This window comes from Pholcus phalangioides, unplaced genomic scaffold, assembly GCF_987345545.1.
Source record: "Pholcus phalangioides strain wild (caught in Gottingen) unplaced genomic scaffold, Ppha-v1.0 ptg000015l_1, whole genome shotgun sequence".
In the NCBI taxonomy this organism is placed as follows: domain Eukaryota; kingdom Metazoa; phylum Arthropoda; class Arachnida; order Araneae; family Pholcidae; genus Pholcus; species Pholcus phalangioides.
The window spans coordinates 112,540,691-112,566,335 of NW_028301608.1; the positions used below are offsets into that span (position 1 = coordinate 112,540,691).

Genomic DNA, 25,645 nt, shown 5'->3' on the forward strand with positions numbered 1-25,645 from the left:
GAGTTGACTATAGCTGCATAATAAACAATTGATGATCTTTGAACATTGGCACCTGATGATTACGTATTATCATACCAGTATTTCATGGTAGGGCAGCATGTTACAGCAGCAGTTATTTGAATTATGTCTCCCGGCACCGTGGTATTCCGGGCAAAATGATATTCTAGGGTATAAAAAATCTGCGTAATGTACTTACTGTTAGGGCCGTCTTGAGAGCATCATGAGCTTTCGGGCTGAGTAATTTTCTGAAGTCCCTGCCTGGCTGGGAATACCTGCCTACCAATTCAAAATGCTTACACTTGGAAAATTTTAACCTAATCTGATTTTCCATGAGTCCCTTTTCTCTCTGCCCGGGGCCTGCCCAGGTTGACCCATACATTAAGACAGCACTGTTTACAATTTAAAATCATGGAATCGACTCTTATCACTTTATTCTTACTCTTATCACTTCGACTCTTATCACTCTTATTATCACGAGATCCTTATGACATCCCCCAAGCCCCGTATGTTCTGCCCTGTTTCATTTTAATAAATAAAGTCATTAGGCCATAAATTTAGCAATTTGTCCGCTGCCTAGCGAAAAGACTCCTAGTGTTCTCGGAGGCACTCAAAGGTAGGGGCCATTCAATTATTACGTAAGCAGATTTTCAGCCTTTTTTGATCCCCTTCCCCCTTGTCAGCAAAAGTCAGCAAAATTTTGTCAGCAGTTTAGAATATTTCATATCTTCAAAAAGGGGTGGTTGATGACGTAAGCAACCTTCAAACCCCCTCCTCACTTATCATCAAAAGTCAGCAAATCCGAAACCCCCCCCCCCCACGATGCTGACGTTATACTTGAATGATCCCTAGATCTGTAAGGACTAGAGAACCGATTATCTACCGCGGGGGGGGGGGGGGGCAGCATTTAAATACTCTCTCAACCGGGGCAAGTATGCATTTTGCCTCCCTCGGGTAGTTCCGAATGGACAACAAGGCTACCTGCATCCCAGGGCGTTACAAATTTATTGCCGGACGATAAATTTGTAACCGTGACAATAAATTTTCAAAGGGCTGGTCCCAAAAATACTGCCGCCTGAATCGAATAATATTTTGCTGCCCTTAAGGTACGACTACCTGAAAAAAGTTTTCTTTCTTCACCTCTATTACCTTGATTCAGTGGTACCCAAAGTGTTGGTCATGGTCCTCTTTTCGGCGAGGGATAATATTGATGATTAAGATGTCGCGAGAGAATTTCCTAAACGAAAACGTCCTGATGAGAGTAAATACATCAGATTTCTTCTTTGAAGACGGAGGGGAGGGGGGGGGGTCTCATATAGTGGGTGCTTTTTCTTACGTGTTTTACAAAAATGTCTGTTCTTCAAAGGAATAATTGAGCTATTTAACACATATATGCCATATAACGCATTAGAATTCTATTTACTAAAACTAATAATAATATAATTTGAAGAAAAAACTTATTCAATCAAGTACCACAAAAGTTCCCCGAGTGACGTGGTGGTAAGATGCTCGTCTACCACCGTGAAGGTTGCTGCAATAGTCCCGGGTTCGAATACGACAGTGGGAGGATATATAGATACGATATTTTCCCCAGACGAACTTCAGGCAACCGATAGACAGCGCCTTCATTTCCAACCCACTTCATTAATGGCAGAAAATTGCAATGTAGCGATATGGCCAGAGTTGGTGTGTTTGGTGAAATAGTAGATCACTCAAGCGACCCGCGACTCATTCACAGATCACTGACGTCTGACACGGTTCCCGAGCGGTTCCAGTACATTTGAGTTACCCGTACGTGTGTTGCCCATGGCATACTTCCGCATGAAAGTGGCCCGTGATATATTCCCAGATCTCTAAAGTGACCAGCGAAATATTTACAGATCATTTAAGTGGTTCGCGATGCATTCACGAATCACTTAAGTGGCCTGCTATATATTTAAAGATTATTTAAGTTCCCCCGAGACACGTTTCAAACCAATAAAGTGGCCCACGTTCTCTTAGATGTCGAACACTCTTTGATTTAGACTAGGACATAGACCAACGTTAGATCAACGCTTCTCCGCGGATCCCAGAGCAGTGTAACAAAGAATTGGTTCGAAGAACCTTTTCAGCGTCACCACTACGTGGCGTCCCTGACAAATGTTGGCGGCGCACAGTCTGTGAACCCCTGGTTTAGACTTTAAAAATCAAAATGCATTCAAAGTAGTTTTATCCCCGTAGCCAACCCCTGGTTTAGACTTTAAAAATCAAAATGCATTCAAAGTAGTTTTATCCCCGTAGCCACCAAAATTTAGTGACCCGGAGTGGTAGCACCCTGGTGGTATCCTCACGTTACGGAATTCGGAACTGGCATTAATTGTCGAATGGCGATGTCTGTCCTCAGGACCGAATTAACCCATATGGTGGCCCTGAGCACTCAAGTGATTTTAATGCCCGCCTTCTTTATTTTTAACCTTAACCCACCTACTCCCATGACAATTAGATTTGTTTACAATTTTCTAATATGAGTATGCAAATTGGTAAGCAGGTATTTTTAGGTAGGGGCGGGGTGTTCAGAAGAATCATTTTTCCCCGGGCCTGCGATGCCATGGCTCGGGAGCCTCGAATGCCGGGAAGGCGTCATAAAAATTTGATTTGGTTAAAATTTTGGAGAGAGTGTGTATGTAAATCGTGTGATGTGTGGGCAGGTATATACAGGATGATTCAAAACTCAACGTTCAAACTTTTAGGGGAGGAAGTAGAAAACACAGAAACGAGGAACAAACACATAGGAATGTATGACTGGAAACCAAAACCTGATCAGCTGGAGCATAAACGAAGATGCAGAAATGACAAGCCAATAATGGGTGTGAAAACTCTTTATTTAGCGGTAGTTCACACGAGGGCAGTACGTGTAAAGTTCCACAACAAGTGCTCAAAGTCGTTATGCAAAAAAAAAAGATTATGTTCTGTTTTGTTGTTGTGTTTTCTACTTCACCCTAAAAGTTTGTACGTTGAGTTTTGAATCACCCTGTATATATAGCTAGGTGGGGGAGTCAGGAAAATTTGTTTTGCCTGAGGAGGGTGTCTATGATGCTGTTGAGACGGCAGTGGGCTTACTTTATGGAAATGGAGCAAAATTTCAATCCAAAAACTGAGCATTAATGTCAGTTCTTGTTCGAAATTATCTTAGTTTCTTTGCATTTGTGGAACCCTTAGGGACGCAACCAGAAACTATAATTTTCTGCCGCTGGGGGTGGGGGGTTCTGTACCTACGGTATTTTGTCATCCCTTTCCCAGTAATTTTTAACGGGAAAGGAGTAAACTCGACGGTCTTGCTGGTTCAGTGCCCGGTAAACAGACCCTGATCAAACTTTAAATGAAGATCTTCAACTGTACAATCGAGTGCTCTTAAATTTTCAGGATTTCTTACTGGATGGTTGATGCTGGGAAAGAAGTTTGTACATTTAAAAACCACTGCACTGTTTGATCATTTTTTGTGGTTCCCCTTTTCTCCTAAACACTTGCCCTAAGCACTTACTTATTTTGCTTAATGGTTATTAATCCGACCCTGTCTGTCCTTAACTATAAGCACCACGGAATTCATAAAAACATGTGATAGTTCGAATCCCCATAGAAAGCCATCTTTATTAGATGACTCTCTCTCTGTCTCTTTCTTATAAATTCGACTCAAATTCCCTCTTTCACGTGCAAATTCGATAGATAATCGCTTAGCGGATAATTAGAATAATTTACGCTCATTAATGAAAGTCTCAATACAATTATGACAACAACATTTACTTCTCTCTCTTGGCAAAGTTTGCGTGGAAACTACACATAAACACCCTTTAAATACTTTGAGCAATGGCTGATTTTTTTCACCCCATTAGCCGCCAATGTTTCCTTTCATTATAAGGATTATAAGGTAGAGAGAGAGAAAAAAGAGTATAAACACTGTCATTGGTTAATTAGATATCGGGAGAATATACGTAAAAAAGAAAAATAATAATAATCGTCATTTTTTGTATATAATACTAACTTTTAATGTTTTAGCTACAGGCAAACCACAAGCCCATCTTTAGGTATCATAAACAATCGGTCGTTGCTGGAAAAAGATGGCGATTATTATTACGTACACATGCTCCTTATACTCTTTTTTTCCCCTCTCCTCTTCATCTTTTCTTATATAAACTTAATGACAGCGGTCAATGATCATTACTTGATAATACCGTAGAGAAGGGTTAACAAAAAAAAAACAAGACTGTGTGAGAAAAGGAAAAGAGAAGCCACATTTGGTGATGGAAAAGACATCAAATGGCCATCTTGTACAACTCGCCCATACCAATGGCATCATCCTGCCTGATTTTTATTTTTTTTCCACGATGGCTTTTTCTTTCCACCTCCTTCCGATGAACAATTAACCGTAGGATTGATCATCAATATTACATCGTATTACTTGCTGAATATTAATAAGATGTAATTCGCCAACAGGTGGAGACGAAAGATGTTGGAGACAATATTAGAGCAAAATATCCGCTATAAAAGGATGTGTATTTTAATTTTTTTTTTCTCTCTATTTATATTGCAGATGTTTCCGTGAGATGATGACCCGATATATACGGCATCGTAATTTGAATGTTTATAATTATTTCCGAGAATTATTATTGGTTACTTCTGGTGTGGAACTGATTATAATATTTGATACCTGAAGGTAGTAGTAGTCATCTGCGAGAGTCCTCCGGATGGATCCGTTCTCTCTAATGCAGACGTAAGATATTCATTATGTTCCGTTATCGATAATCGAAATGGGGAATCTTGATTGAGCCGATTGGTTGAAGAAAGGGTGACCACAAATAACGCGTATTTTACTGGATTTTTCAGTAAAATACGTCTCAATTCAAATAATGAAAATAAATAATATAAAAATTTCAAATTTTTTACTTAAATATTAAGGTATCCGACTACGTTGAAAACTTTTTTTTTTGGAAGAAAGTATCGATTTTTATTTATTTTTTTATGAAAACCCTATTCTTTGCGATTCCCTAACAGGTGTTGTTTTGCTTATATGACGCTCAGAACCGAAGTTACGTCCATTTTCTTGTTGCGTTTGGTTTGTACATACAAGTAATGAGTGAATAAAAATTTTATATTTGTTTTAGGAAAAATTATATTTTTGACATTTTTTATTTGTTTTTGCGACCGGATTTCTAAAAATGTATTCATTGTATCATTGCGAAACTTCAATATCATATTCTGCTGTATATTGTTGCGGTCATGGACCAAAATCTGAGGTCTATCAAATATAATTTTTGAATTACAGTGTTTTATAGATGGAATGTGGGATGAAATTTCAAAAAAAATTCACACGTACTCATTAACGCATTTGGGTTTAACTTATGAGCATATCATCCAATCCTTTAAGCTTTGGTTCATAACTTACAACTTCAGTAGCTAAATATTCATTATATTCGGTACTGAGATTCTCTTTCCAACAAAACCACTGTCAGATAATTGATATCAGCATGGCCCCACCCCCTCTGGGTACAGTGCTTATATCCCCCATGAGAGACAGAGCATGGGCTATAACTGGTTTTACAGTGTCTATTGATATGAGGTCATAGTCATAACAATATTCACCTCCTAAAATGATTATCCACACTGAATTGGGAAAAGTCCCAATGTAGTCACTTGAATATGACCTGCCAAGTTTGTTGGTTTGAATCACTGCTGTAAAAATTTATGATGATTCATGTTTGCCGCTGTGATGGTCGAGTGGTTATAGTGACGGACTCGCAATGCGAGGATCCGGGTTCGAACCCCACAGTGGTGGTCGGCTGACGTTGGTTTTCTGTGGTTCCCAACTTCAAGGTGCAAATGCGAGCCGATCTCCCCGTTAAAAAGTCTCGCCACAGAGAGCAACAGTCCTACAACGATAAATAATTCAATCATAAAACTTCACTCATAGTTAGAAAAACTTGTGGCAGATGGCAGCACTACACATAACAAGCATTACAGAGAAACAACACCACTTCATGTCAGGTTTCACTACACGTACACGCACATTCCCGCTTGTACCGATTCGTTTGGGGTTCCGCGGGGGGGGGGGGGGGGTGGTGTAGCAGTAGTAGGTAGGGCCTCCAAAAAATGGCTCGGGGATCCATGATGTTCTTAAGTCAGCCACCTCGTTGGGCAATTTGCCTGTTGTGGCGTTGTATTTGTTTGTTTGTTTGTTTGCTTTAAACGTACTATGAAAATCACAAAACATTTTATTTACAAAACTTTTTGCGATCGTGTTTCGAATATTACGTGAATTTTGCCTAAAATGACTTTTCCATAGAAAATGACACATAGGTAGACCAAAATCTGTTATTGTTTTCACCATTTCGGGACAGTTTCTATCACAAAATATGCTATTAAAGTTCGCTCCAGTATCATTTTATAGAAAAGTGTTCTCGAACGTAGTCGGATACCTTATTTGAAACCATTTCTAAAGCTGATTTGCGAAAATTTATTATCAAAAACATAAATACATAAATATTCACCATGCTCAAACTTTTAAGATTTTAATATTTTAACAAATTTTCTCTTTCACTGCAAATTCACTCTAGTGGTTTGCGCTTTATTAACCAAGCTCATTATGAGAATAATTAAATTAGAATTGTTAATATATGAGACAATTGAAAGGGAAACGGTGTTTGTAAGTTATCAGAAACAACATTTTTGTATGGTCATGGTGAGGGTGATCAGATTTTTCATCGAGCGAAATACGGGATGCCAAATGGTAGAGAAATTGCCGCGAAGTTGCCAGTTGTAACTAGAATTACTTGCTGCCACAAGAAAATTTCTCTACCATTTAGCATCCCACATTTTGCTCGATGAAAAATATGGTCACCCTCACTATGGCCATATAAAATTGTTCCTGATTTGGGGTATTACAGAAACCTCTTCTCTTCCAATTGCCATATTAATATTTCTAATACAAGTATTCTTATAATGAGCTTTGTTAGACAAGAATAATGATAAGAAATTTCATTCATTGCCAGCTGTTTGTTACACGTGGATTTTTAAATCTGGAAATTCCCCCTTTAAGACCCCCCCCCCCCCAGGTATTTGATTTTGAAAAATCCATTCTTAGTGAGCGAGCCTCTACATTACAAAGCAAAACTACTGACCAAATTGCATATTTATATCCTCAGCGGTTTCGGCTCGGCGATGATGAATCAGTCAATCAGAACATGTTACTTTATATGTATAGATAATATAATTTTAGGTTTTTAATGGTTATTTCAGAGATCCATGGAATCCTTACTATAAAACAATAAGTGTCTGAATTTCAATAATTCAGTCTGAAAGCATAGAATGAATTATTTTTTAAATAAATTTATCTTATACCATGATTTTGATGCGAATTTCTCTTCCTCTTACATTTGTTTCATTCGCAATGTTTCAATACTCGAATCTAGAAGATTTTCAAATTTTTCTGTCCTTTGCATAATGATGTTAATGCAGTGAATTATTAAACGAAACCACTTTTCTTGTACCGCATCTTAAGTAGGTATAAAAAATTAGCATCTTTTCTGAATTTTTTTTTCATTACTAATATTTTCACAAAAATTTGTTCTGAAAATTTTTTAAACAGGATAACAGCCTGAAATAATATATAACTTGGATAATTTTGTATTAATTTTGTTCGAAAATATAAATTTTTTCTGTTTTGCTCTAATTGGTTATGGCTTTCTTAACCTATTTGTAGGCATTTTGAGACTTTAGTATTTGTGTTTTGTATCTTCTGTGTATGTGCATGTTTTTTTTTGTAATAGGAATTTTTGCTGTATTAACATACGAATTTTTAATAGAGTGATTCATAAATATTAAACGATTTATGAATTTCAACTGTATTAAATTTCATTATACTTATGGTGCCTCAAGTCAGTTGCACAAGTATTGTGATAGTCTTAATTATGTCGTTCGGAACAATGAACTCGCTTTGAATAGATCGATTGAATATTCACTTCAAAAGTAGGATGAATTTAAAATCTATTTATATGAAATTGATTTTCTCTGTGTGTACAATTCTGGGTAATTGAGGTACTGGTGGGAAACCCAGCACAACTCTGGAAGGAATGAAAAGTGTGTGTGTGTGCGTTTGTTCTCTATACCAACCTACACTTTTAGACAATTCTTCGTCATATTTTGCATGTATGACAGGCAGGACCCGACATGAACGATAGGCCACTTTTGTAAGTTCGTCAGAACTGAGCAAATGCTCGAAAAACTGTCGAGAAACAATGGTACGTGGCCTCAACAATGAATTTTGGAATTCTTACTTTGGTAACCGTGATTCAGCATATGTAGATGGAATGGCATATGTGTTCAATTCACCAACGGGTAAATCGAATGTCCTACATGAGGACACCGATATCTGCTTTTCAAATTTACATGGAAAGTTTCAATTTTTCTTTCGAAGTGATTCACGAAGGGGACTTATTGGTACGTTACTTCCGTATAGTTTGAGTTGCTTGCAATATATTCAAAGATTCGATCATTTAATTTTATCATCCGCACAAATGGTGAACAGTATTGTTTAGTGCAGGGATTCTCACACTATGAGCTGCGGCCCAACAACAACTTGAAGGATTAGAGACGGACAAGGATTGGTTAAAACCCCGAATTTTAACCATCCATTTCGATCTTTAACCTCCGATTACAGTTAAACTTTGTCAGTGAATAACGTCGTTAATGAATCAAAAGATAGGATCTAGCAAGGTAAGGTGTCCATTTTCTTTGTTTGCTAATTTGGACTCATCCAAGAGCTCGATGAAATAGAAAACAAACAGGTGGTTATTTCTTTATGTATCAGTTCTCCCAAAGACTAATGAGATGCACAGGTTATATCGAAGTTTCTTGATTGAATTGAAGCAAAGCACCGCGTGACCGGATTCGACAAATCACGTGTCCTTTGTCCCCGTTTCGGCGCATCTCAGGTATCTGTTCATCGAGAAGAATATTGAAACTACCATCAAGCGAAATAAAATCAATCGAACACATTTTAGTTAAATCAAAATCATTTTTTTTTTTAATTCACAATACGTTGGCGAACATAAATAAACAAATAAAATATACGAGACATGGCAATTCAACGTGCATTCCGTTCACTTCATAATCATCACACATACAGTGAATTTCTTAATATAAAAGAAAAAATAAACAAGGACTTTTCCCCGACAACAACAACTAGTGACGTCTTTGTGCGCTGTAAAGCCCTTATAATCATTTCTTTTTTTTTTTCAATGAGAAAAAGAAAACAAAAAAACAGAAAAACTTGCACTTCGTAGTAATACACACTGTACATTAAATATGAATATAATATAATTATTGTTTTGTGGCACTCTAGCAATTTTTTTTATTCAAAAAATATATGGCAGGCGGAAAAAAAATACGCCCAAAAATGTGTTTTATTTTGCAAAATATGGTCAGGGGTTAAGGGGCTTATATGCACACTTTGAGCAAAAAAAATTAGTTTGAAGAAACGTTATAACGTCTCTCTCTCTCTCTCTCTCTATCTATCTATAACGTGATCGTATTTACATGAGAACGGCTCTAATTCAAGTATTCTATACATATACTTTGTAAAGAAAAAATAAAATAAATAAGAAGTATATTTTTGACAGTATTTATTAATTAATTTTTTTTGAAGTAAATTGTAAATTAGAAATAATAATCAGTTTCGTATTAATATTTCACCATACCATCGGATTGCATCACATTGATCGATCATAGATCTTCATTTAATTTTTTTTATCAGGTAAATTTCCGAGATTTTGGTAATTTTGATTATTTTTCTTTTTTCCTGTTTTCAGAGAAATATATTGCTTTTCGATTGCTAGTAAATGTTTTTTTTTAAATGATTTTGTTCCTCTCAAAACACATTTTTAATGTTATGATGAGCTTTACTAATACTTATCAGATTTCTTTGATACAGTTCTTTTAAAATAACTTGGAGGATAACAATTAGAATTTTTACATATACTGTAATCAATAAAATACTTCGATTGAAAGAGAAAAATTTACCTTTTAGGATTTAATTTCTTCTTATTTTGACATTTATTCTCTTTTAGAAAATATTTCTCAGGTTTCACTGATAATTATTTTTCTAATTACTTGGAAAATTTCTCATCACATGATTTCTATTCTTGAATACAATTTTTCTTTCAAGAAATCAAATTTCTCTCAATCATTCATTTTGTTTTATTATAATGTTGTTCTTACTACTTTAATATCTAATTACTCTTAGTTTTTGTTCACGAGTTTACTTTTTTATATCAAGAATTTTTGTTAATAAAATACGCACTTCTTTCATAAATATTTTTCTTTTCTAAGTACAATTTTTTAAAGGAATTCTACTTTTTTATCAATTTTAAACATTTTTATATTTATATTAATTTTGAAAGAACTTTCTGTTTTTTCGCTTTCTTCAGTTTTTTACCAATGATTATCAAATTTCAGAAAATCAAATCTGTTCCATTTATGAATTTTATCTTTTCAGGATAAAACCCTTCTCTTTATTTTTCAAATACCTTAACTGAAAGAACACAATTTTTCTTTTAGGATTCAATTTTTCCTCATTTTGATATTTATTCTCTTTTAAAAGAAATATTTATCAGGTTTTCTTGAAATCCATTTTTCTAATTACAAAGAAAATTTTTCATGACGCAATTTTTATTCTTGAATATAAAATTTTCCTTTCAATAAATCAAATTTATCTTTTTTTTTACTATGGTATTTTTCTTTTTAATATTTAAAAAATAAACATTTTCTTTTTCATGAATTTACGTTTAAGCAAGTTTTTCGTTCGCTAATAAAACACTTATTTCATAAATATCAGTTTTTTCAGTTTATAAAGGAATTACACTTTTCTTTAATTTTAAACATTTTAAACTTGTAGATTTCGAAAGAGGAATTTCTCTCTTTCCCGTACTACTGTATTTTTATAATGATCGTGAAATTTTTTTTAAAAATTACGAATTTATTCTTTCGTGAATACAATTCTATCTTCTAAGAATACAACCTCTCTCTCTCTCTCTCTTTCTCTTTCAATTTTAACTTTTTCTGTATTTATCCTTTTTGAAATAAATTTATTATTTTTTATTGTACGACATCTCTATGAGTGTTAAGGAAAAGTTGTAAAACATTTTTTTTCACAAATTACATTTTTCCCCTAATGAACACAATTTTTCTTATGTGAATTTATCTTTTTCCTCCAACGAGAATTCGTTTTTTTAAGTCTTTTGACAACTTTTTATAACATTTTTCTCTTTCATGGATTTGCTTTTAATAAAGCTTATTAGTCAATAAAATACCTCTTTCATACATAAATATCAATTTTATTGTCTAAATACTACTTCTTCAAGGAGAATTTTACTTTTTAATCATTTTTAAAAAAATTTGTTTTTATTAATTTTGAAAGAAATTTCTGTATTTTCCCAATACAATATATTTCTCATTATTACGAAAACCTGAAAAAAAATTCATCAATCTAATTTTCTTCTTTTAAGAATACAACATTTTCTTTATTTTAAGAATTATTTTTTGTATTTATTCTTTCTGAAATAAATTTTAGTTTTTAATTTTATTTTCACAGCTCTTTATGAACATAATAAAAATTTATTTTTAAAATTTTTTCCATGAGTAAAATTTTTCAAATGGTTCAAATTTTTTCCTTCCGTGAATGCAATTTATATGATAATTTATTTCTTTTCTTCAATATTTAAAGAAATGAATATCTATAATCAATCCCAACAATCGGCAACAGTGATTATCTCTCGAGTGTAAGCAACAGAATATATAATGATTGCTCAAAAAATAATAATTAAGCATAGCACCATCATATGATATATATATTATGGCACAAATCAATCAAATATAATGAAAAAATGAATTATATTCAAGTAACACTCGCTAACAAAAAGTCGAGAAATTTGGCTATAATTTTCCTGCAATTAAATAACAATGCTTATCCAAAAATGGCACAGACAGAACGGCAAAGAAATGGCACGGCAAACAATAAAAACCATCTTGAAGAACATAGTATGAATCATCACAATCGACAACAGTGTGAGTGTATAAATGGCTTTGAACCTGTTGCAGATCAATCGAATTCCAAAGAATTTACTACATTGTTAAAATATTCAATCACCGGTATACGTATGCACACATATTTTTATCATCAGTATAACATATAAAAAGCACAACAATAAAACGTGGTTATTCAAATAACCAAAATATGTTCTACTGTTTTGATTCGGTTTCGACAATACTCATAATATATTTGATCAGTTACGAAACCCATTATCATGGAAGACATTATCACCATCACTCATTTTATAACATTTGCTTTCCAACTTTTCAAATTTATTAGCAAATTATTTAAATTAAATCCTTGTTAACACTAGAAATGTAATTTATTGTGCTGAGAATTTTTAAAACTTGGTTTTTTTTTTTTCACAGTAGTATAATTGATTTTTTTTTAATTATTACTCGAATAAATAACATTAATAACGACAATCACAAAACATAATATTAATAATATCATTATTACAATTCAGACGTAAAACAGGCAACAAATTACAGTCAAAGCTATAATTTACAGCGCTGTTATCACACATGGGCTTGAGCAATTTGAAGGAAAAAGAAAAAACAATGTAGATGATCGTAAAAAAATATATTTAAGTAATATGTATATATAATGTGTTTAATTTATATGAAATGAATGCGAAATAAAATTTATTTACAAAAGAAATTTCCCAGTAGAAGAAGCCATTTTTTGTTGATGTAATAATGATATTTATATTACCAACTTACATGCGCCTCCATCTTGCTATCGATTCTTTGATCATTGATTAGGTATAATTTCTAATTGGCATTATATAGAATCATTCTAATCTAATTTTTAAAGTTACATTAATGATTCCATAAATATAATTCATGAAATTATTATATTTTACTTTGATCACTAGTTTGTCTCTTTTACAGCCACCAATTCTTTAGGAATAACACGGATTACTTTGAGCATGAGAGAAAATTATTATAAATTATATACGAAGCTATAAGTCAAACACCATCGCATAATTTATATACCATGTAAAGTGGGGTTTTAAAGGGTAGCTCGAAAGGGGTCCAGACTGAAATAGGTAGGCTCTAAAGCCATTAAAAATTTTTATTCACTGTGAGCTTTCATGTGTAAATATTTCTCTTCAGTTTGTTATTGGTAATTCATTATGGTGTTTCATCATTTCATCACTGAAATATAACTTTTTAGAGATGTTGAGAAGGGCCCCCGGGCTTCCAAGCTACTTAAGGAGGCCCTGACTGTGTATAATATCCGTGTAGACTCAAAAAAATATATATATTCGAATAAATCTCTAAAACCAAACTTCTAAAAACCTCCGACAACAATTGTTTCAAACAATGCAGTAAGAACTTTAAATATTTGAGTATTTATTTTGGCCAACAATGTATTTTTTAAACGATGTGTTTTTCAAAGCTGATTAATGTCCTAAACGAAGTATAGCGCAGTGTTCTTCAACCGCTTATCCGTGGACCGGTAAGTGAGAATTTCCTGCCAGTCTGTAACTCATATTGCTGTTAAATATTTGTAGGTTTATGAAAATGTTATACTGTCTTCACATTTTGATTTTTATGTCTGTCTCAGCCATCACCGCGAGTCTTTAAATAATATAAATTTATTTTTTATCTGGGTGCGTTAATTATTTCTCACATTTATTATTTAGGGTTGGTACTAAAGTTAAATTCTCTCCTATTTATTTTTTTTAGCGGTGCATAAATTCATTTACTCCCATATTGATTTACTTTGTTTTTTACATTCCTCAAATTATTTCTCACATTTATTATTTTATCATCCTGTTATTTATTTTTTTACCTGTCCGCAAATTATTACTTTTTTATTTGTTTTTGCCGTTCCGCGAATTATTTCACACATTTATTAATCTTTTGCCGGTCCGCAAATTATTTTTCCCATTTCCACCGGTCCACATGTGTAAAAAGTTAGAAGAACACTGTCATAAAGAACCCTAAACACCCGTTATAGTTATACAATAAGCATTAATATCTGTTTATCTTTGAACATGTGTACATATTTCGGCTTATATTTGGCACGCACTCACAATCAAAAAAAATATATGTATATGGTAACTAACAACTACATTTACCTTTTTTTCTTTTGAAAACAAATTTACATAATGTATTCCACATATATATAGATGTATATACCTCTCTGTATTTACATAAATTTCAGTTAAAAGTGCGTCGAGAATAAAATAAATTCAATCGCAATCCTATATACAATAGTAGCATTTCATTGCTGGTCAGTGGTGACTGGACAATAGCAAAAAACAGGAAAAAAAAGGATAGTGTTGTAATAATTATTAATATCAATACTATTTATCATTATATTAACTATTAGCTGTGACGGTGGACGGCAATGCTCTCTGGGCACAAAATAAATAACACGAGAGGGCTCTCTTTTCTTTCTCATACTACATTCCTCTTCATTATACACAGAATTTATTTCTCTATTCTTAAAAAATAAAATTATATTATATATTATACATATTGATCACATCTACAATATATATACACGCAATTATTTTATAAATCTGAACACTATTAATCATCAAGCACGCTCAACTTATAAATCCTAGTTAGCTTTTCAACATTTCAACAATGCTATAATTCAACAGAAGTTTATTTCGGTAAATTATTGTTGATTATATTATCGTTCAATTTACTGCATTCAAAAAATATATGCAATTTAATCATTTAAACTCATTATAACATTTTATGCGCTCATGTGTATCACAATCATTTTAGGCAATATTCAAAGAACATTCACGGATAATAATATTTCCTCTTGGTTAACAATTAATCTGACATCGTGCTAATTATTTACTTGACATTTAATAATTAATATATTTTTTGACTCATTGAGCACGCGTAGGAAACGATTATCACGCGCTATACAGCACTAATATGATGATAATTTCCAATCCAAGCTGAGAGTTCTATCCCATTGTCGCTATCATCTTCAAGATTATCTCGTCAGTGTGAAATGATACCTGAAAATATAAGGAAAAATATGATTTCAATGAATTTGAAGATTATCTGTAATTATTAAATGTCAGCATAGATGATAATAATTAACTGATAATATGTTTGAAATCATCTAAAATAATAACTGTCGTTTCCATTGTGATATTTAATGATATAATAACAGAAAACAAAATGTTCATCACATAGATTACAAGTAATCCAAAGAATTGTCAATTAAGAATGAAATTATCATTGAAGAATTATTGGATCATGCCTGAAAAAAGAAATGTTTAGATTAGGGATCCTTAAATTCGGCACCCTCGGAAATGAGACTTGGATCTGAAATATATCTTGGCATCCTGGCTGATTTCAAGACATTCTAGTGCAGGGGCTTCCAACGTAAAACTTCTCGCAGAACCCTTGATAGTTATAAGGATGTTCCGCGGAACCCTTGATGATAATGAGACTGTTCCATGGAACTCAAACAAATTTGTGAATATTTTTCCAAAAAAAGTGTGTCCCTACTGTCGTCTAAACAACATCATAGCCCCAGGGCGAAATGGAAGAGGGTTTAGGCACCACCTCTTAGTTAACAGAATTATTGTCATATAAATTAGCGTTTCACAACATATGGTCCGCCGACGCATAGATAGTCCGCAGGCAGACTTGATAAAATCATTCACCCATTGTATTTGATATTAGTAATACCCATATGGGTTCAAATAAAATTATGCCTCCATACTTAGGTTTATCGTATATCATTCACGAGAATACTTGAAGCTGCGATCTTAAATACGGAATATCACTCAATTTTGCCAAAAATTTCAATTTATTGCTTTAAATGCAATTTGCTAATTACTGATAAAATTACTGAAGGATGTGGAAATAAAGGTCTGCTACAAATCGCAGTTAACAAAAATATATAGTATTCCACGAAAAAGATATTCGAACGATCTCATCATATTTAATTGAGAAAAATACGGTAAACGTGGGATCTTAATAAATATTACAATAAAATACGGGACATTGTCAATTGCCATCATAAAACATTGCCAAAAGTAATCACAATCATCTGTGCTGGAATCATTTCCTTCATTCATTCTGAATTTTCATAGGCACTGCCAATTATTTTTCTTATTTTCGATTCATCAATTCTGAATTCTCATTAGTTCTCAGACAATTTCTTTCATTTGGTCCCAGTTTCAATTGGTTTTGAAAATATTTCTTTCATCAATTTTAAATTTTGCTTCGCGAGAAATTTCCATTTTTTGTTAATTCAAAATTTGATTGTGCCTATATTTTTAGTACGGAAATTTGTTAGCATTCCTGTATATATTTGCTATAATATGCATAAATTTTTAGATGTGCCGATTCTTTCTTTCTCCCAGAATATATAAAATCGGTGCTAAGGAGGGGCCCCGGAATTATTAAGACGATTCTGGCCCCGCGCCCCGCTCTTATTTTCATCACCGGGCCCTGATTTTATAACCCCGGGTAAACCGAAAATGAGCTCAGAATCCCTTCAGATTAATTGAAATTCGATTATTCAATCTATAGAAGTAAACACTAAAATCCGTAGCCGTTAAAAAAGATGGCCATTAATGAAAATTAATTGGCGAAAACCGAGACTCGATGATAATTACCTGATAATTCCCTCGTGCAGCGGTAACACCGTGCGAAAAAAAAGAAGCAATAAAAAGGCATTTAAAAATAGGAAAAAAAAAGAGATAAATTAGATAAAGGTAATAAAAATAAGAGGAAGTAAGAAAAATCGGAAAGATAAAGAGAATTCGAGCAATTATAATTGTGTGCGGTGCTGACAAGTGCAAGGTGTTCGATTACAAAGAAGAGAGTCATGCATGGAATGACTGCCAGCAGTGCATGCATCTAGTACGCAGTTTAGGCATCGAAATGATAGAAGAAGAAAAAAAGCCGGCAGGGGCCTAACCTGGCCTATGAATGAATGAATGCTCCGTTAGATGCTCAATTGAGCGAAAAATTCTCCCAACCTCAAATAACCTTCCATGTCTCGGCCTTTGTACGCCTAAAGCCTAAATGAAAGACATTGAATAACGGTTCGGATTTTTAGCCTTTGGCGGCCTAATCTTATATATTTTGTAAGGATGGCGCTTTTCAGGCCTTCTTTGAGAACATCTATATTTAATGCGAGTTTTTTTCAAACAGTTAATCAGATTAAATTTTGAATATCTGCTCGGAACGAAAATATTTCAACGCACAGCGCCATCTAGTGGGCCGTATTCGAAATAGTTCCTCCTTTATATAAGATGAAACTCTCCTATACATAACTCTTTTTATAACATTTTATTATTATTATTATCTACTATTTGTTCTGTAATTAAAAAACGGGCGACATCGCTCCCCCCCTAAAAGAAAAGGGGTAAAAGGCAGTGTTTAAATAGACCGTGGGGAGAGGTCAGGGATGTAACTAGAGGGGTGTGAATGGGTGCGGGGGTCCCGGATGAAAAAATCTAGGGTCGAACATAGAACATTTCATAGTGGAAAAAACGGCGGCAAAAAATCGAATTTCTCAATCCTCCGAAAAAAAAAAAATCCTAGTTACGGAACCAGAGATGTTATTGTATCTATGGGCACAGTTTTGATAATGAGGCTTAGATTAAGACAGGGGTTCTTAACCAAGGGTGTCCAGAAAGCTTTATGGATTCAAAAGCTTTTAGAGGGTCAGGGAGCTGAATGAAAAAAACATTTAGTTAATTTTTGTAGTGAATGTTGAATTATTCTAAGAGAAGAGGTCCGCGACATTTATTTTATTGGTCCAAGGGGGTCCATGGACTTCATTTCGCTGGTACAATCACGTCTATTTTGCTATCAATTCCCCTGAGGATATCAAAAGGAGTTGTGGTCGAAACATTCAGGGATGAAATTGTCTGTGGGGGGGAAGCTTGGAATCATGATCCGAAATTTTAGCACCAGGTATATGTTCGTACGCATGGGATTAACGACGGCTGAGATTGATCCTGATCAGGATTTCCAGCAAAATCCGTTTGATCATTTCATTGACCAAAACTCACAATTTTCCCGGACTCCTCTTTATAAAAGCCCCGGAAGAAATATAATTCTTAATCTTGACCTTTCCGAATTTCGAATTTTTGTTTCAGTTTTTATTGCTTCACACGGAATTTTTCTTTAAGTTTCCCTTAACTTTCCAGATCACTGGAAACCAATGTTCTCAATACAACATGTTAATATAACAGCGGCTTTTACATTCGGAGTACCACGAACGTTGAGAAAATGAACCCCTTAAAAAATTGAATATTGACGCCAATGAAAATATTCTGATTAGAATACCGTCTTTCAGTGTGCCGCAAAATTTTTAAAAATTACAGTAGAACTTGGTTAACTCGAATTCTGGATAATTCACACATTTACGAACTCCCCTTGAGTTTTTTATTTCTTTAATGTTAAAAAACTCAATTTTAGGATTAAATATAATGTTAAAATTTCTTTTTTTATTCTAAATTTTTTAGATAATTTAAACGAAGTTGAAGAGAAGAAAATCATGATTTTTTTTGTATGAAGAAATTTAATTTGACAAAAATTCTACAAGAAGCCAGACTGTTTTTTTAGATCAAGTTGTTAAAAAATAAATTTTCAAAAACTAATGAAAGTTTGAAAATTCTGTTTTTCTGTACTTTTTTTTTCTTTGATAATTTTATGCCCATTTTAACATTGTTCAGCGGGAGTACATAGAGACTATGTACCATTTGATACCGATTATACTGTCTAGCTTACAGGATCAAGGTGTGACATTCAAAATCTGAATCTTTTTGTCGTCATTAAGAGTATGGGAAGTATCGGAAAGTACAAATTTTGTGAGTAATACATTAATGAAAGTATATTTCTTTGATAGCATAAGAATGATAAGCAAAATTCGGTTTCCGTTAATCAGGATTTGAATATGGTCAAGAAATTCTGCCGTGATACCGATTCCAGAACAGTGTAGTAGCCATAGTTCCCACAGAGACAGTGCTGGCCTCTGGACGATTTCTCAATCAATTTTTGTTTTCTCACTCTATAAATTCAATACAAAGAGGCCCATGAAAAGTCTGTTCTGGCACCAGAGGTCCTGAGCCTAGGGGCCGGATCCAGGATGCGGGGAGCATGGTAGCAGCTACGATCAATTATTATAATTATAAATGATTAAAATTCGGGAAACAGTTTCGTAACTGTTGATGATTAAGTTACGGATCCAGGATAGATTAATTTGATAATTCTAACTTATTTTATTCAGTGGATTTAGACTTCGAATTATCCAAATTCGACTGTATTTTAGGTGCTGTGAGACGAAAGAAATTGAAAACCGCTCTGCTAGACCTATCCCATTGTTTCAAGACATTTCTAATAGAAACAGAACTCGTACAAGAAGAAAATAAGATTATTAAAAAGAAGCATAGAGAGAGCAAATTTAGCGAACAGGATGGGAAAAAATTTATCTCCTTGTTTTTCTACGAGCCGGGAAAAAAGAAAAGATGATTTTCTTTTCTTTAAAGAACACATTGTTTTTGTTTTACAGGATCTCGTAAATAACGTAAGAGTGTGTGTGAGTGAGAGAGAGAGAGAGAGAGAGAAACAAGCACACAATACAAAAAGAATTAGCTGATTCAAGCCCGACTTCTTTAAGCTAACAATAAGCTCTCGACTAACGAATGGTCTAATAAAGGATTCCGTCTTTTTTCTCTTGTTTTTTCTCCTGCTTTTCCTACTTGAAGCTTCTTGACGTAAGTATGATTCGAAAGCGCGGCTGTTTTCAGCATTTCTAACAATTTCAAGACCGTTAATGATCCAATTTATTTTAAAAAATTAAGAGCAATTTTTCATGAAGCTAACGTGGATCTCCATCGCGACTTACAAGATTTGATGAATGACCAGCTAATGTGATGATAGGTTTGCAGGTTTTCTTGAGTTTTTTTTTTCATAACTGCACATGCAGCGAACTCCCCCCCCCCCCCCTTTTAAGGCCGATTTTTCATTCCCTACGTATAATAGAAGTATGTATTTCAAACCCCTAATTAACGTGAACCTCTATTTTATGGACGAATTTTTTTTTTGTCTCGTCGATGTCCGCAAAGGAGAGGTTTTACTATATTATGATATCAAACAAATAGTTATCCAGAGCTGCTAAATCATTTCCTAGACCAAAGAAATATACAGTTGGAATCCCGTTTCGACGAATACCGTTATAGCGAAAAAATCTCGTTTTAACGAACGCTTTTCTAATCTCCCAGATAAGTTTACATAGGAACAATGCAAAAACCTGGAATTCCTTTACAACGGAATTTCGTTATAACGAAGTGATTTCTCCGGCCTCTTTGGAATTCAGTATAACATTACATTTCCCTAACTTTTCTCGAATATTTTACATTTCCCTGAATTTATTCGATCATTTTTCATTACCCAAACGTTTTAGGTCGCTGGGAACTGTGTTATTTCATTCATCGTGGCGATTGATGACTCAAGTAACACCCGATCACCCCCTAAAACCGTTATCATTGGATTTTTCCCAAGCTAAAAACTGAGTTTGACAAATAAAGAAAAAAAATTAAGCACCAAGTTTAGAGGAAACAGTAATATTTTTTCACTTCTTGAGTAATTTTTTTTATATTTTTCTAGGATTTGTGATTTGCTTTCTTCAATGTTGAGTGACAATCAACGTAAATTAAAAAAATATATTATTGATCACTCATTAAAAAAAAAATTGAGCCCATACCTATTTTTTTATTCGCCACGGTGATCTGGCGCCCGGGATTTGCCACGCCCTGGTTGAAAAACATAAATGTCATGTCCCAGGATATTTTGCGATGGATGACTGCAACTATCCGATCATAATACAAAGCGATAATTGTTTTTTTTTTCGTTGCAGGTCACTTCTATAGGTCAATCGCATCTACAAGTTCTTGTAGACTCTCCTCTACCAGTTACATCTAAAGACAGTTATTGCAAGATTTTTTGGGACAGATGACTGATAATTAGAGCCCGGATTATATGCACTAAAAAAAGTGGTAAAATATGCTCCAAAAATACGAATAGTGCACTTAAAATACCAGCCGAAATATGCATTAAACACCCCAGAATATGCACTAAAAATCTTTAAAAAGTTAAAAAATCCGAAATATGTACAAAAAATAAGAAAATATGCATTAAACAATTACCATGCAAAAACAAGAAGATGTGTTTTTAAAATGCATCTTTTCTATTTCTTCGTGCATATGTATTTCACTTAAAAAAAATATCCCCTCATATAAATAACTTATGGAAATAACTACATATTTTTTTAATTTTCAGTTTGTTGTAGCTGCTCGATAACGAAAATACCAGTAACAAAAGAATTTCGACATTATTTCCGAAAAGAAATTTAACACTTTGACATATCTCTAGAAATAGCCTTACAATAAAACTGTAAATATTCGTAAAATACTTTATAAATATGCATTAATTCATATTTACAAAGTATGCACCGTATACACCACTGTCCCCAGTGGTGTATACGGTAGCATGCTCGCCCGGTATTCAAGAAGTGCTGGGTTCGAGTTTCGGCAGAGACGAGGTGCCTTTTCTTTTCGATTTCACCTCAGCATAATACCCTGAAAATACCTGTTTTTTTATATCTTGGGCTGAGAAAAAAACCGTCTATTTCTTTCAATAATTATGCAATTACACTTTTATTTATTGTCAATTCTGGAATTATTTCCATATTTTAATTCTGAGTTTTCATCAGTTTGTTTTCTGGAATTATTCCTTTCATTTATTCTAGAATTAATCATTTTTCAATGTTTTCAACTATTTTTCTGAAAATGATCGGCGGGCCACAACAAAAAGCTCCAAGGGCCAAATGTGGCCCGCGGGCCATGGGTTGAAGACCTCGTCTATAGCTTATTCACTCGATTTTTTTTGGCAGGTTGCGTAAGCTGACTCTACTACTATAGTCGATCATATTCTCATAGTTTCTACGATAGATGAAGCCATTTTAATAGCAGATTACACCCTAAAATGAATACTTTTTGAATCTCTTCCGGAAGGACTTTTGACTAGCAAGTCCGTAGAAACGATAGTAATTTGATTTGAACGACAGATTTTCGCGTGATAAGTCAATCATACCCGGAAACGATTACCATGCTTTTTTTTTTAAAGCAGGTAACTGACGCGATTGCCTCATGATTTTACTGCATGAACCTTGAAATTGCTGGTTCTGCAAGTAGAAATTGGCTTCATTCAGGAAATGTTTTAAAGTGAAAATCAACATAATTGTTTTTTGACTACCGCATGAGGACGATTATCTCGAGTCTCTCGCAACTGTTCATTCCTCTTCTTATTATTTTTAAATTGGAACTTAGCGACACGTGCCTGTAAAACTACTGTAGTAAATGGCACTCATTGACGGAAAATTTTCCAATGAATACGCGGCTAATGCTTTATAGCAGCAGCAGCAGCAGCAGTGGCTTCTCAACGCATGGGTCCAATTAGGTACGGCCCATGGGAGGGTGGGTGGGAAGGGGGGGCTCGTGAAAATCAGATGTAGTTACATTTTTCAAGAGAAAGCGTGTAAATTGGTAGACAGGCATTTCTTGCCAGGTAGGAGGTCTCAGAAAAATCATTTTTCTTGGAGATCCATGATGCTCTTAAGATGACCATATAGCAGCAGTGGTTCTCAACCTGATGTCATATGCGCCCCCCCCCCCATCCCCTTAGTTATTCTGGGATATTTTAAGTTGGCAATGGATAAAAATCAAGTAAAGAAAGCCATGGCAGGTGGTTAATGGATCACAGAGGGCTGTGAAGAAAAATTCAGATGTAAAGAAATATATGATGACTCTAAAGAAAATATGTGAAGGAAAGATATAAAATTATTTTTCAGAATATTTAACACAACTGCTACATAACTAGGCCTATCTTGACACGTGTGGGGGGGGGGCATTCAGACATAGTCCAGGAACTTCACTTTCATGGGGGGCCTACACAGGTGATTAGTACTATGGTACTGCGTACTTTATCAAGCGCTGTGATTTTCGAGAGTATGTAAAAATGCAGCTTTTACTTCCAATTAAATAGGGACCCCGCAGAACATCAATTTGCATGCGGGCCCTATGATGTTCAGATGTCCCTGCATATAACCCTCTGAGAGGACAGATCAATCAAATCTGGCACAGGAGTCCAAATATCAACCTGGGCCATGGCCGAAAGAGAGAGAGAGAGACAGGCGTATGATATTTATTGTCACATATTCCTGGCAGAAACTTTTAGGATCCATTATTGATATAAACAAGACCCAGGATCCTAACTCCCCTCCATGTTTTGAGCACTGCCAGCTTAAAGTCAAATGCATTGATGCGGTTATCGCTCGAATATCCATCAGTAGAACAGAAACATTTTCAGTGGATAAGAGACATTCGAATTGTCAAAAATTTTCCCAGAAAATTGCTCTAATAAATTCTTCTTTATTCAGGTCTCACTCCTGGATTAAGAAGGGACCCCTGGATAATAGGGCGAGAGGGGGACAAGAGGAAAATATGGTCCAAAGCTGCCCATGGCCGAGAAAGGATTCAGAATCTCTATAGTAACAACCATATGATTCAATGTAACATATTCCTGGCAGAAGTATTTACTAGCCATTACTGATACTGTGAAAACCCAGGGCTCTACGACCCCTCCGGACTTTGAGTCCTGTCAGGTCCCCATATAGTGTCATGCCAGAAAGCTAAACGCATCGATGAGATTATCGCTCGAATATCCATCAGAAGATACGAACCTCCAGAAACATATCCAAAGAGACAATCGAATTGTCAAAATTTTGCCTTGAAAACTGCTCGAACCACGCAATTGTTAATGCAAGTATTTAACAATACCATGTTTTTATTCCTCTGAACACACAGTGTTTGTTATTCGGGGGGAAAAAAGCCCTCGCTTATTGCAGGTTGTAGTATTTGGATTTATTTCATTTTATTTTTTTTCCTAATGGCCTTGTTACACCTACACAAAAGACAACTAGTGTGGGAGCTTCTTTTCTTTTCTTGAAATTTGTGAAGGTGTCGTTCGTTCGCATGTCAAGGGTGTGCGGGTGGATTCAAGTCGTAGGAAAGCAAAAAAGAAGAAGTTATAAGGCGTCTTTTTTGGACTTGGCAAGGTGACGACGAAAACCGCCATGTCAAAGCCCCGAGGATGCATGCGGGCGGCCTTAAGACAAATAAATTGTTGTTGTTTTTTTACCTCTAAAGGACCTTTTTAGGTATTGTAAAAAGGAAGAGAGAAGAAACCGAAAGAAAACTTATTGCGGTACAAATATTAATAGTCTTTTCCAAAGAGAAGTAACGGTCGGCAAAAAGATCATGTGTAGGAGGCTCGATAGGAATCGCATAGGCCTAGTTCTAGAAATTTCCGGCAATGAAAGGCGAATATGCCATTGTATAATGTGCAGTCAAACACTAGCTGCAGCGATGGACGAGGGGTCGGTTGCATATTTCTTGAAAAAATTTGTCAAGTGGAATCTAACGGGCAATTGCACTGGACAGTTTGGCTGATTTTAGTGAAATTGACTCACACCGGTTTTCAGCCTGGAAATAAGCAAGGTGTCGTTTCAACTGAAGCCATTATAACCGAGGTCGACCGTATATGAGTGGTTGACGTACGTACGTGGCTCTCTGCAGCGAAAGCGGATTAATGTCAGTTGCGGGCCTCGGGCGCAGAAGAAAATACCGGGCCCCTTAAATTAGGGAAAAGTGCGGTTTTGCATGGCCCTTCAGAAGTCGGTGGAGGGGGAGGGGCGCAGGACGCGCCCGCTTTTAAATCCACTCCTGCTCTGGAGTATTTCCTCTTTCATTTCCTCACAAGCCTTTCATGGTCGCGTAACCTCATCCAGAAAACCAATTTCGAATCGAACGCAATCATTATCAAAAAAGCTGCAATTGATTACTCCGATCTGATTCGAACACAGAGACAAAATTGATTTTCATACTCGTGGGAAAAGACTCGATGTGTCTTCCCCTTGCCCTTCGCAATGACCTCATCAAGGCCGTCTTCTAGAAAGACACAGACGCACACACATCTACAGAAAGAGTTGATGGATTATAAAAAAAAAAAGACCCCGAAAATTATCGAACTACGTTTCCAATCTCGAACGAGTCGCATACTTAATGAGAAAGAAAAGCGTGTTTGTGTGTAATGCGAAGTTTTAATGTAAACGATCTAGCGCCAGAGAGCGATTCAATCAGTTTGGGAAAACCAAACATTTCGTTGAAATAGGATGTTGATATTTAGTCTGTGAATGCGTATCAACGGAGCTCTAAATTCGAGTCATTATGAGAGGAAAGAGACAGATAGATAGATGCCAGCGAACAGAATACGGCCGTAAGGGCTATTAGAATAACTGCAAATTAAACAGGAGGCGCGAAATAAAATGCAGATGGTGACGGTTATTTGATGATTACGAGTTAGATAGTGAGAGTCAGCATTTCTTCAGTCATCACGGAAATTCCTCCTCTTCTTACAGCAAAAAAATAACATTTTTTTTTACGTTGTAAGAATACATATA

The 25,645-nt window shown here is 34.8% G+C and overlaps 1 protein-coding gene across 2 annotated transcripts in view; it reads right to left on the bottom strand.

The window, feature by feature from the left end:
• Positions 1-9,171: 9,171 nt before the first annotated feature.
• The window catches only part of klu (zinc finger protein klumpfuss), a 114,133-nt gene continuing 97,659 nt past the window's right edge, over positions 9,172-25,645 (bottom strand). For both annotated transcript variants that reach the window (XM_089245174.1, XM_089245173.1), the window contains exon 4: positions 9,172-15,110. The gene's annotated coding sequence lies outside the window, so the exon portion shown is untranslated. The remainder of the gene's footprint in view (positions 15,111-25,645) is intronic.